Genomic DNA, 12,981 nt, shown 5'->3' with positions numbered 1-12,981 from the left:
TATACATGCCATGGCATTTCTGTCAAAGAATAAATTGTTGATCTAGCTATGCAGAAAGTCATATTTACTTCTTCATAGTGGCCATATTCAATATAGAAGACTAAAATAATCTGGATGTTTCAATATCTTCCCAGACAACAACATGAAGCTGACTTAACAAAGACATTGTTTACTGATGGTTTTTTTTAAAGGTCACAATATTTCCTCTTTTCCAGCCCTTTGTGAATTTAAAAAAAATAATGGTTATGTGTTTGTTTTTGCAGCACATATACTAAAATTAGAATGATACAGTAAAGATTGGCATGGCTCTAGCACGAAGATGACATACAAATTCGTGAAACAAAAGCAATGACTAATACCCTTGCAATGATACCTTTCAATTCATTTATTATAATAAGGTGCCTATTATCTCTTCTATTCATTTGAATACATCCAATTTATCTGGGCACCGTTGAACTTCAGCTTTCCTTTATTAGTTAAGTTTTCTAAGCTCCCTTCATGGTCATGACTAGCTCCAATCAACTATTTACAGCTTTTCTTTTTTCTGAAAAGACAAAAGTGAAGAAGACATTACAAACCTCAGCCTTTTTCTACTGCCTTCTGTTAATTACTTTGCAATTCAACAAGTCAATTCCATTCAACACATATTGATTGAGTTCCGACCAGTTTTCGCTCCCTGCCTGTCATGGTAGTAAACTAGTTTTGCATCTTCTTCTTTTGTCTTACATATTTGCAGATGTTTTTTTGTCCTAATTTTCATTCTAAGTGTTTTTTCCTCTTCATTTTCTTTTTATCTTACATATAGAGTTCTGTGTTTGGTGAACTTAGTGTCTTGTTATCTATCTAGACCTCCTTGGAGATGACTGCAGTTTTTTTTCTTAAGCATTCAAAGCTATTCTGGTTTCTTAGTAGTACCTTAAACTTAGTAAAATATACTTTCTTAAAGTTCATTTTCTTAATCTTTGTTGACTTCTGTCTTCTGACTCCTTAAGATTATTAATTAAATTATCTCAATAATGATGATGATGATAACCAAAATTTATATAGTATTTTAAGGTTGGCAAAGTGCTTTAAAAATATTATCTCACTACAATCCTAGGAGGTAGGTTCTATCCACATTTTGCAGATGAGGAAACTGAGGCTGAGAGTGGTTTAAGGACATGCATAGAGTCACATAGCTAAGTTGTCTAATTCAGGATCTGAAATCATATCTTCCTGATTCCAAGTCTAGCATTCTGTCCACTGTGCTGACTTGCTATCGAATCTATCCCTGATGAAGAGTTTATCATTCTTGTAGTGTAAACTTGGTCCAGAAATCCCAAATCCTGTTTTCAGACACCATTTCACTTCCCTAATTTGCCTTTTTCCTCAGAAATCTTTGCCTTTGATGATTAGCAGGGATAAAAGAATCACATATGTCTGTAACTTGTTCAATTTCCTGCTTAAGAATTTTGTTTGCTTTCAAATTATCACACACATTTCACTTATAAAGCTGGGATTCAAACCTCATCCCAGTCCATCATTTATTCAATCAATAGATTCTAATAAGTGTTAAGGAACTTTCCTATAAGCTTATGACAACATATGGACAAATTTTTAATCAATTCAAAATGACTATAGGACTATGGGCAGTTAGGTGAAAGGTAGATTATATATAATACAGAAAATATCTTGTGATTCATTGATAAGATCAAGTCACACCTACTTAGCTATATATAAAAATAGTAAGTCAGTCAAACAGTGGGTTAGTCAAGTGATGAATAAGACAGTTGGAGCCAAGGCCCAGAGAGAGATTCACCTTGGGAAAAGGATAAGAGAGGGTTTTTCTCTCTCTCTTTCTCCTCCTTCCTCCCCACAGATCAAGTTGTGGGATAAACTGGACCAGTGGGAAACGATATACCCAGCTGGAAGCAGAAAGAGATATATGAAAGATAAAAAGACGGTCCCTTGAGAAAATGAGGGGCTATTAACTTTCTTTTCCTTTCTTTTATCAAGGAGGTGATAAGTCTCAGGGCTGATGCCCCAAGGGAGACAAAGTAAAAGAATAGCTACCTTGTTTTCCACTTGGTCATCATGTGTATTTGAGCAAATGCTGCCTCTGTTTATTTTATTTGCTTCCTTAATCTTTCCTATTTATATTCTGAGAAGGGAATACCCATTTTAGTAAATTTTGAAGAGCCAGAGGTCCCTTCCAAGGTTATACCAGTGACCAGTGGCTGGTAAAATAGTAGTGACTGATGACAGAGGAAGTACTGGCAGCCAGATGTGGAAAAACCATTACCTGAAGACAGCAATAGCTTCAGGAGGTGACAACTCTCATAGCAAAGAAGTGTTGGATGTAGATTCAACAGAAGCATAACCAGGAACGTCATGAGCACTATGTGAAGGACTGGAAGGACATCTAGTAACCACAAGTTGTAAGTTTGCTTTTTGGTTGTATGCGTATTCTACATGTGACTCATTGCCAACATACTCTAAATTTGAGCTAGCTCTTCACTGTTAGGGTAGAGTGTGCTCTGGTTTGGGGAAAATGTTTTTGTAACTGTGATTCTTGCTATATGTCCTCAGTAACTACTCTTGTGTAGAAGCTAATTTAGGTTGGTGGCTGGCAATAAATGAGAAAGACACTAAAAAAACAGAAATAAATGGACTTTTGATTAAAGTTGTAACATGTATTCTATATACATGTATATGTAAACATACCTATATAAACTTTCTATACATATGTGTATATATGTATACATACACACTATTATAATGTATGTTTCAAAAGCTAAATGACTCAAATTTGAGTTTGCTTTTGAGTTATTTTTTTTTCACGAGAAAGAGCACGAAAGCAGAAAATTGTCTCCCCCTTATAACTTATAATCTGCAACCCTTGTATTGCCTACTTCCACAAGCAAACTTCAGTTATTTTTCAAGGTAAAGGACCATTATTTTATGTCAAATAAAATAATGTATCTTCTGCTGCAATAGGAGCTTTAAGTGGAAAAATACTGTTTCTTACCACTCCCACACCCCTTCACTCCTTTCCACCAAGTTCTTTGGCCCAGAGATGCAGCAGCACAGCCTTCCCAACTTGCTTCTATAGCCTGAGGCACAGGTTGAGCAGCAGTCAGAGGTGGTGGGCCTGACGGCTATTTAATGTCGTATTTATATATTTCTTAACCATTTAACATGTATTAAATGGTGCTATTTTTCTATTAGATTCCTATCTTTTTTATATGTGTCACTGATGAAAGTTTTTGAATAATGTGCTCCTAACTCCATTTCCCCCATAACCCCTGTGGCTTGTATTGTAAGATTTTGCATAACTTGATAGTTTGGGGGGAAATATGTCGTGTTACAGCAGAATTGCCTGCATATATAACCAAGAGCTTCTCCAATGATGGAAATAACTAGAATCCTTTTCAGTAAATTCAAGAGTAAAACAAAGATGGCCATTGTCACAGTTCTGTCTGTCATAGTACTAGAAGTGGTTCTCTAACAATAAGACAATCAAAATAAATTCAGAGAATAACCATGGATAAATAGCAGAGATGATATAATGGTGTACCTAAAGAACTCTAAAAAGTAAACTAAAAATTGTTGAAATAATTAATAACTTTGGCAAAATTTCAGCACATAAATCCACAGCAATTGCTAGAATTTTTGCATAATCCCCATGAAACCCTCAAAAGATAAGATAGAGAAATTCTGTTTAAAATTACTAAATAATGTGTGAAATGTTTGGAATTCCGTCTTATAAGAAGTGCACAAGAACCATCTAAACACAACATAAATAACTTCATAGAAACATAAGTTTAAATAATTGGGAAATACTGATTATTCATGGGTGGGCAGAGTCAACACAATTAAAAATAGCAACTAAATAAACTTAGTTATTCAGTACCATATCAATCAAACCGCCAAAGGATTTCTTTATAGAACTAGAAAAAAAAATAGTGAAATACATATATGAAGTTAAAAAAAAGAAAGATCAGGAATCTAAAGAGAAATAAGGAAATGGGAGCAAAGATTCTACTAGTGGCAGATTTCAAACTATAGTGCTTATGCAAGCAATTTGGCATTGGTTAAAAATAGAGACATGAATGAGTATAACAGATAAACTAAATAACACACAGAAGCAAATGTATGTAATATGCTAGTATTCAATAAATACAACAACTGTATTTACTCAAATATGTTATCTACCCTAACCATGTCATCTCCTTAAGGATGTGGACTGCTTCACTTTTGTCTTTGTATCTTCAGTATCTTGCTTGGTACATGGTAGGCACTTAATAAGTTAGAATTGATTGATGTGTGTTTGTGTGCGTGCATGTGTTTTGAAGATATGATAGCGATCTTTTAACCAACCCTGCCCAAATGAAACAAGAAATTTAACCAAGATGTGGATTGAAACTATAAATAAATTTTTGAACATTTTCAGAAGATAATCCATATAAAATAAAAAAATAAAATAAGTACAATTGACTATGTTAAAGAATTGCAATCAAATAAAGACTTGAAATCAAATTAAGAAGGTCTGATTTAAAATCGTGTCACAGACATTTGCCAGCTATGTGACCTTGCAATTTATGTAAATTTTAATAATGTATCAGATACTTTTGTACAGACTAGATAATTTTTGAAAGTCGAATTCTGATACTACTGAAATTGAATGAAAGTGACTGAGGAAATATAATTATCAATTAAATACAGCAATTCTGTTTTTATTCAACCCCTATTTTGTGGGAGAGGGCTCAATATCTGCATGACAAATTTTTGTTTTTCAGTGTTACACTAATTTATTCACAAATACTTTCATATGATCCTTTGAGCATAATTTCTAAAATGAAACAAAATTATATGACTGCAGAAATCCAGTAATGGGGCCATGCAGATACCACTCAAGGAATATGAAAAGATATTTTAGTGCATGGACATTAGGCGAATGGGTGCTAAATTGGACTTCCCCAAGCATCAATATAAGATCTTTGTGATAATATTTTTTAAACAAAATGTTACACTGAATTTCTAGAATGGCTAAACATATCAGACTTATTGGAGAAACACGATGAAAAATGACAACACATTCATAAGAAATAATAAGAGAAAAAGTTTACTAACATATAATTCTACCAAGTAACTCAACTGTCACTTTTGCATATAAAATACAATTTTACACTGGTACAGGGATACATACAATGATAACTGGCATCTATAATAATGATCCCCAGTCTTTGTAAGATCCTGAAACACTCTGAATCATCATGGAAAGATTAAACTGTGTTCTATTTAGTATTTTGTTATTAAATGCAGTTTCTCATATTCTAGTTCCTTGAAAATTGGTAATCTAAACTTAGTGTGTTTATGGCAACTGTCTATTAACCAAGACACTTTATTTCCCTTATCCACAATGAATCAAAGTTTATTGTAGATACTTCAGTATTCTAATGAAGCAGTGATCTCATCAATACAAACATCTCGCTAGTGATGAACATTGCAACTCATTGAATGCCCACTTCTGTGGTACTAATACCCTTCTAGTAACTCTGACAATTTGAACGTATTATGTGGCAATTGAGAAGTAGCCTGGCATAATGAGGGGAGCGTCAACTTTGGAGTCAGGGAATCCAAGGTTCAGATCCTGCCTCCGATAGGGCTCCCTGGGTGTGGGCAAGCAGCTTAACTTTTCACTGCCCCAGGATACTCTCTAAAATCATAATTTATATGCAGTATGAGTTGCCAATATGCATCAGGGAACAGAGTTTCTATACCACTGAGCTCCACACAGATGAAATCACACATCTGTACAAAACAAAAAGAAGAAGAAAAAGTGAAGCAAATAAATTTGTTTGAGACTTAAATCTTTAGGTGAATATTAGATATTTACTAAGTGCCATATACTCTTAAAGATTGTTTTTCCTATTTTGCCTTTGTTGCTATTGACTTGATCTTCTCAAATATTACATTTGGATTTTAAAATAAGAATGTAACTTTATACTAATGAAAAGGCCAGTTTCTTTCTTGGTACCATTTTTTTTAAAAGAAATTTTTAAAAAAGTATTACTTTAGATAGGAACAATGACTTCTATTGTTCTAGGTCTCATTGAATAAGAAAGGGGACAATATTAGCTTCTTTTATTGATTCCAGTTGAGAATCTTAGATTACATTTAGAATTACAGAGGTGAAAACAGAATAATTTTATCCAGTTTTTCATCTACAAGAACAAAGGATGCAATCCAAGAAGGTATAGGCTAGGCAAATTTACAAGTAATTAGTTTTGCTCTTGGGTAGAAATTGACACCTCATAATACTCAGTGAATCTCATCATTGATTTATTTAAATAAAAAAACCAAATTTTTTTCTAGGAAAAAACATCACATTAACGAGATGAAATTATTTTTTTCTATTAAAAATAATTTCTTAACACCTTAATTATCCCTTTGTACTTCCTTGTTTAAACAATGCAGCAATTTCTTGAAATGTATTTGGATATCATACTATGACTTCTGTCTAAAGTAACTTACTGGAGGGCCAGTATATACAAAACTATTAATGACATCTTTTTGCTAGTAAAGAATTGGTGCCTGTCATTGGGAGATTTGGTAAATTGTGGTATCTTGTAATGGAATGGAATATCATTATGCAGCAGGAAATTATGAATAAGAGGAGTTTAAGGTAGAAAAAAATGCAAGATTTATATGAACTGATGCAGAATGAAATAATTAAAACTATGAGAGCAGTATACCTAGTGACAGTGGAAATGAAAAGATTTATATAGAGAAAAAATTGACCTTATATTTATGTGGAGATCAAATTGCCTTTAAAGGGAATCTGATCTCTACACAATTAGAAAACCAGCAATGGATAAATAAATAAAAACCAGGCAATAGATAATGAAGCACACTTCCCTCCTTTTGGCAGAAGGACACAAAGCAAGGGACCTGGGGGGGCTGGACCTGATGGCAAGGAGATATGGATTCCACTCCTGTCTCTGATGCTTGCTTCTTGAATATAGCCAAAGTACTTAATAGTTCCGAGTCTCTATGTTCTCTTCTATGAAAAAGCAATAATAATAGAACTACCTTCACAGGGCAGTTGTGAGAATCAACTAAGATAATTTTTGTAAAAAGCCTTTAAAAATTTTAAGTCAATACAAATGGTGATTAGTAGTAGTAGTAGTAGCAGGAATAGTAGTGCGGTATCTGGCATGTACAGGACACTTAATAAATGTTTATTGATTGATTGATTGATTGATAGTAGTAGGAGTAATAGTAGCTGTAGTGGTAGTGATAGCAGTGGTTATAATAGTAGCAGTAGTAGTAGGGGTAGAGGTAGTGGTGCTAGTGGTAATAGTAGTTAAAGTAGTCATTGTTTTACTGGTAATAATAGTAATAGTAAAGGTAATGATAGTAGTAGTAACGTTAGTAAGAGTGGTAAAGGTAATAGTGATTGCAGTTATAACATTAGCAATTACAGTAGTCATATTCACAGTAGTGACAGTTCTAGTTGTTGAGAAGCTTTTCCGTATATAGAACTGAAATCTACCTCTCTGTAAGTTCTACTCTGTGGATGTTCAGAGAGGAATAGCACCTCTGGTGTGAGGAATTGCTGTGCCCTTTTCAAAGGCTCATCCACTTTAGCTATCTGCCTGTCACATAACTCTCACTTATGGTTCTAAGAAGCTAAGCTGTAGTATTTGCAGCAGCCACACTCTGGTAAAGCCATCTTGGCAGATAGGCTAAACCAGGTTGAAGGTAACTTGCAGACCTCAAACCCACTGGTGAGTTAGGGGGATGTTTACCCCAAGACGTCCCCTGTTGGAATGGGTAGATGAAAACAATTTGTCTCAACAGCCATGAAGACAGCTGAATCAGATGCTGTGGAGGCTTAGAGCTTGGTCAGATAAAGAAGATGCCAAGGCCATTCACTGCATTCCATGATTGCCAATTCTGGCTTTTGTCTTGCCCCTGGTCTTTGATGACTCTGTAGGAGACAGTGAGCTTGATGACTTTTGCCACTCTGCTTCACTTAAATCCAATTCATGTGCAAGCCAAGACATCATGACATGATGTCATTGGTTCTTTTCAAAAAAGAAGAACATACAATAACCCTTTGTTTCTAATTCAGCCTTTCAGGACTAACCAGGATAAATCTAATCTGTCTTTCTCATGGGAAAAAGTAACCTATTTAATTAAGAAATTTTTTTCATTGTTTGAGATCACAGTGTTTTTCTGTGTCAGCTATTTGGTCTAGAGGGTGTTGCAGGAAAGATGAGCCCATACTAATTTTTTTTTTTGCTTTTTTGGGGGCAATTGGGGTTAAGTGACTTGCCTAAGGTCATATGGCTAGTTTGTGTGTGTGTTAAGTGTCTGAGGCCGGATTTGAACTCAGGTCCTCCTGACTCCAGGGACAGTGCTCTATTCACCGCACTACCTAGCCGCTCCTATACTAATTTCTTATATGAAAATTATATGTCACCTGTAGCTTACAGCCCATTTTTATAAGACTCTACTCATTGATGAAGATTAATGATTCAGTAGATCACACCTTCTTTGAGGGATGGAGTTAGTAAGAACTCAGATAAAGAGAGATCCTGGTCTTCTGCCATGTGGAAAGTAGAAATTTGGTTCCAGATTCTCTATAGAATTCCTGAAGGGAGAGAGCTTCTGGTAAGAAGATGACATGTAGACTAGTTTCAGCATCTCTAACTTACTACACTAGAGACTTAAGGGAATTGTTCCCTTTGAGTGAAATCTAGGCTCTTGTTGTTTTGATAGAACTCATTCACTTTGCATATTGTCTAGCATATTCTCATCTGTATATCTTCTCTTGCTTGGGTAAATGGATCTATTTTTTTTCACTATTATTTGTATAAATGACATTTGGTGGGAAGGGAGACAAATCTTGGTTAAATGGCTTCATGCATTCCTCCATGAAGGAATAGTGATCAAGAACTCCTCTTTAACCTAAAAATCACTTTTCCCAAACTAACAATATTTAGGGGTGCGGCCCTGGAGTCAGGAGGACCTGTGTTCAGATCTGGCCTCAGACACTTAACACAAAAACTAGCCGTGTGACCCTGGGCAAGTCACTTAATCCCAATTGCCCTCCAAAAAGCAATAAAATAAAATAAATATTTAGGGGTACAAATGAATATAATTCTAGCCTAGTACCCTCTAACTTTTGAGAGCAGATTAACCAGTCTCTGATGCCAATCTCCTACTGACTTACTCTTCTGGAAATAGACTTACAAATACAAACAATGAAGATAGTCTCTGGCTTCAAAGGCTTCACATTCTAATGGGGGAAGAAAACACATAAAGGGGAGATGGAGGGATACTCTGCTGCACCGTGATTTGTTGTAGGCAGGGAAGTGTTGTGGAAGCTTGGGCTCCAGAAAAATAAAGTAAAGGCCAGGTTACTGGTGATGATTCAGGTAGAGGTTACATGATTAGAGAGGGTACAGAAGTGGGTAACTAGTGATCAAGCTATCCCATCTTCCTCATTTCACAGATGAGGAAGCAATTACAGTTTTGGTTGTTTTTATTTTGCTTTTTGGAGGGGGAAGGCAGGACAATTGGGGTTAAGTGACTTGCCCAAGGTCACACAGCTAGTAAGTATTAAGTGTCTGAGGCCGGATTTGAAGATTCCTGGGCCAGTGCTCTATTCACTGTGCCACCTAGCCACCCCAACATTTACATTTCTTGGAAATATTTTTACCAAAAGATTTCTTGTAAAAAAGAGAAATGTCCATGTCATTTTCTATTTATCTACTCTTAGCCAACAGTAACTGCTACTGGAACGAACAAATTCTTGAATCTAACTGTAAGAATTTAGTTCTTATGGCTTAAGGAGGTGAGAACACATTTTAGTCAGCCAAAAGACCTTAGACTAAGTGTGTAAAGTCTTTGAAAGCAACTGAAAGAAGTGAAATATATGAAGTCTGTTATAGTAGGTTGGAGCGCTTGGTTGCATTTCTGGAAATCATTTGTAAATTATAAAACAAGGTGAGAAGGAAGAGGTTTTTTCTAGATATTTGAGACCATGGACTTCACTACATCCCTGAGAAGTTACTTCTTGGAGGAGACAGGGAAGGAAAGTCCTTCACCCTTGACCCTCGTCTCCTGTGCTTTTCATGTCTGCTCTTTGTAGAGAAAGACCTCCCAGCTTCCAAGTGAACAAAATATGTTGGACTTCCCATTTATGTCCTAAATTGTGTCATCAGATCAGTTGGCATCAGTGTCTGTGTCATTGAGAACTAAAGATAGACTCGTGGTTTACAAAAGCCCAACAATAACATTATGCCTTGTGTAATGCTAATGGAAGTTGAAGATCTTCCCTGCCCATTGAAGGTCTTCTCCACTCACATGGAGCCCAACAAGAAAAGCTTGATTAGGGGAGGCTTGTTTTTCAGGAAGGTCCATACCTTTAGTTACTTTGTAATTAGGCAGTGGGTCATGAGGGTTGTGATGCCTCTGGCTCTGAAGAAGGCTATATATTCTCTGAAGTGAGGTTTTTGCTTTGGGGCTCACTCATTGCAAGAGTGTTCCTGTGATTTGGGCAGATGAGACTAAGGGTAGCCATTAAGGAGTATTCCCCCCCAGCTTTGAAAACCCAGATGTTGGTGCCTCTCGATCTGGTAAATCTGGTAAAAAAAAATAGCTTTGGTCAGACAGCTAGAAGCCCGGTCTATTGATTTGTATTATTCTCTCTATTTTTTCTGCCTGTAATTTCTGTTTGTATTTTCTATGAAGTTCAGAGTGCTGACATACATACATACACATATGTTAATTAAAGTAAGATTGTTGACCCCTTTAAAGTTGCTTTCCTTTAAAAAAGCAGATCAAAGAACCTGTGCTAGCAACCATCCTGGTTATGCTAGGGTGCTTGCTGTTACACCATGCTAAGGTAGGAATTTCTTGAGTGTCCTAAGAATGGAAGTAAATGATACCAAGGAACCAGGATTTAAGAAGTAGTATTGATAATAATAACAATAACAGTAGTTTGTATTTATATAGCACTTTATGGTTTGCCTTAAATATATTCTATCATTTGAGTTTCATAGCCTTGTGAGAGAGGTATTAGTATCCCCATTTTATAAATGAGGAAACTGAGGCACAGAGTAGTTAAGAGATTTTTCCAGGGTTTCTTAGCTAGCTTGTGTTTAAGGAAGGCCTGACTTTAGGTTTTCCTGACTCCAAGTCCAAGATTTTATTCACTGTACCACCTAGCTGTCACATGTGCTCCCCTCACTTGAGCCCACTTTCCCCTGGATTCTGTATGCATTTGAGGGAGAGCGTCACAGTTTTTTTTTTTTTACTGGGGGGAGGAGAGAATTCTATGTACAGATTTTTCTTATTGTATTACTTTAGTAAATACCCCTTTCTAAAAACTACTTAGGGCTGGATGATTAAATTGATTCTCAAATGATCCTCTTGGAGGGAAGAGTACTGATTGGGGCTTTCTCTGATAACCTCAAAGAATTACCCCCTAACTCCTCTAGAGCACCTCAGAACTGGGGAATTATATTCAGGGGAATCGAATCTGACTCAGGGGTGAGAGTGGAAGTTGGGATTAGAGTCCTCAGAGCTAATATGAGCTATCTAAGGTTACCCTCACTATGAAAGAATTTGTAAAGAAAAGATTCCTTTGCTTCCATCACCCAGAAACTAGGGTGGGGTGGCAGAGAAGGGAATATATGCTTTATTCCATAAAGTTTTGCACATTTCCCCAGTCAGACTTCACATAGCTAATGTATTATTTTGCATTTAATACTATTCATAGATTTCATATCTATCTCTTAGTAGATTATAAATTCTATTAAACTGTGTCTTAACTAAATTTTTAATCTCACTCAGCACCTAGTTCAGTGCTCTGAACACAGCAGGTATTTCATAGTTGTTTGTTAAATTTAATGCGTCTATGTTCAGTTAAATAAAATTGATTAGAACTTACTATATCTCCAACTGGAGATGTTCTCCTGGAGAATATTGCATTCTAGGCATATCACTTCTTACTTTGCCTCTTCTTTAGAAAGCTGCTATATTTTGTCAGGAATCTGTAACATCTCTTCAATCATTTTGCCTTTTTGGATTTTTTTCAGTTACTTAATGTCTTCTTGAGGTTCTACAATGCAAACTATTCATTAATATCACATATTTACATACACCATGATTTTGTGCCAGAGTAGAGAACAAAGTTGATAGTTGACTAACAATTTTGAAAGTTCATTTTTTAAAGCAATTCTTTTCCATGGTAGGGAGTGATACACCAAATAGAAAAGGTTAGGGACAAAACACAGCTTATCTCTTTTTCTCCCATGTATACCAATTTAGCTTTTGTTGTTGTTCAGTCATTTCAGTCCTGTCTGACTCTTTGTGACCCCATTTGGGGTTTTCTTAGCAAAGACATTGGAGTGGTTTGCAATTTCCTTTTTTGGTTTATTTTACAGATGAGAAAAGTGAGGCAAATAGACATAAATGACTTGCTCAGGGTCACACAGCTAAGTGTTTGAGGCCAGATTTGAACTCAGATCTTTCTGACTCCAGCCCCAGCACTCTATCCACTGTAGCCTAGCTATCTCCTTAATTTTCAGTACCATATCTCATAATTTGTGATGAATCTTGACTGTTGTCAATGTTTTATTAGAACCATATCCCCCTAGGGGTGGCCAGGTGGCTCAGTGAGTAAGAGCACCCGTCCCCAGTGTCGGGATAACCTGGGATTGAATCCGAGTTCAGATCCTTAGCACCACACCCAGAAATAACTGGCCGTGTAACCTTGAGCAAGTTACTTAACCCCAATTGCTTAAAAAAAAAAGAATCATATCCCCCTCTAAATGTGCATAATTTTGAAGTTTTTATTAATTTTTTTTCTTTTTTGGAGGGGGGAAGGCAGGGCAATTAGGGTTAAGTGACTTGCCCAGGGTCCCATGGCAAGTAAGTGTTAAGTGTCTGAGGCCGGATTTGTACTCAGGTCCTCCAGACTCC

At 36.0% G+C, this 12,981-nt stretch overlaps 1 non-coding gene across 1 annotated transcript; it reads left to right on the top strand.

Annotated features, from left to right (window-relative positions):
* Window positions 1-247: 247 nt before the first annotated feature.
* Window positions 248-354, top strand: LOC138170756 (U6 spliceosomal RNA). The gene has a single exon (XR_011170735.1). It is a non-coding gene; the product is annotated as a U6 spliceosomal RNA (small nuclear RNA).
* Window positions 355-12,981: the final 12,627 nt, after the last annotated feature.

This window comes from Petaurus breviceps, unplaced genomic scaffold, assembly GCF_028583685.1.
Source record: "Petaurus breviceps papuanus isolate PSGF00001 unplaced genomic scaffold, PetGlider_PUasm1.0 38, whole genome shotgun sequence".
Taxonomy (NCBI): Eukaryota; Metazoa; Chordata; class Mammalia; order Diprotodontia; family Petauridae; genus Petaurus; species Petaurus breviceps.
The sequence above is the reverse complement of the archived record's forward strand: the minus strand, read 5'-3'. Positions and strand labels throughout refer to the sequence as shown.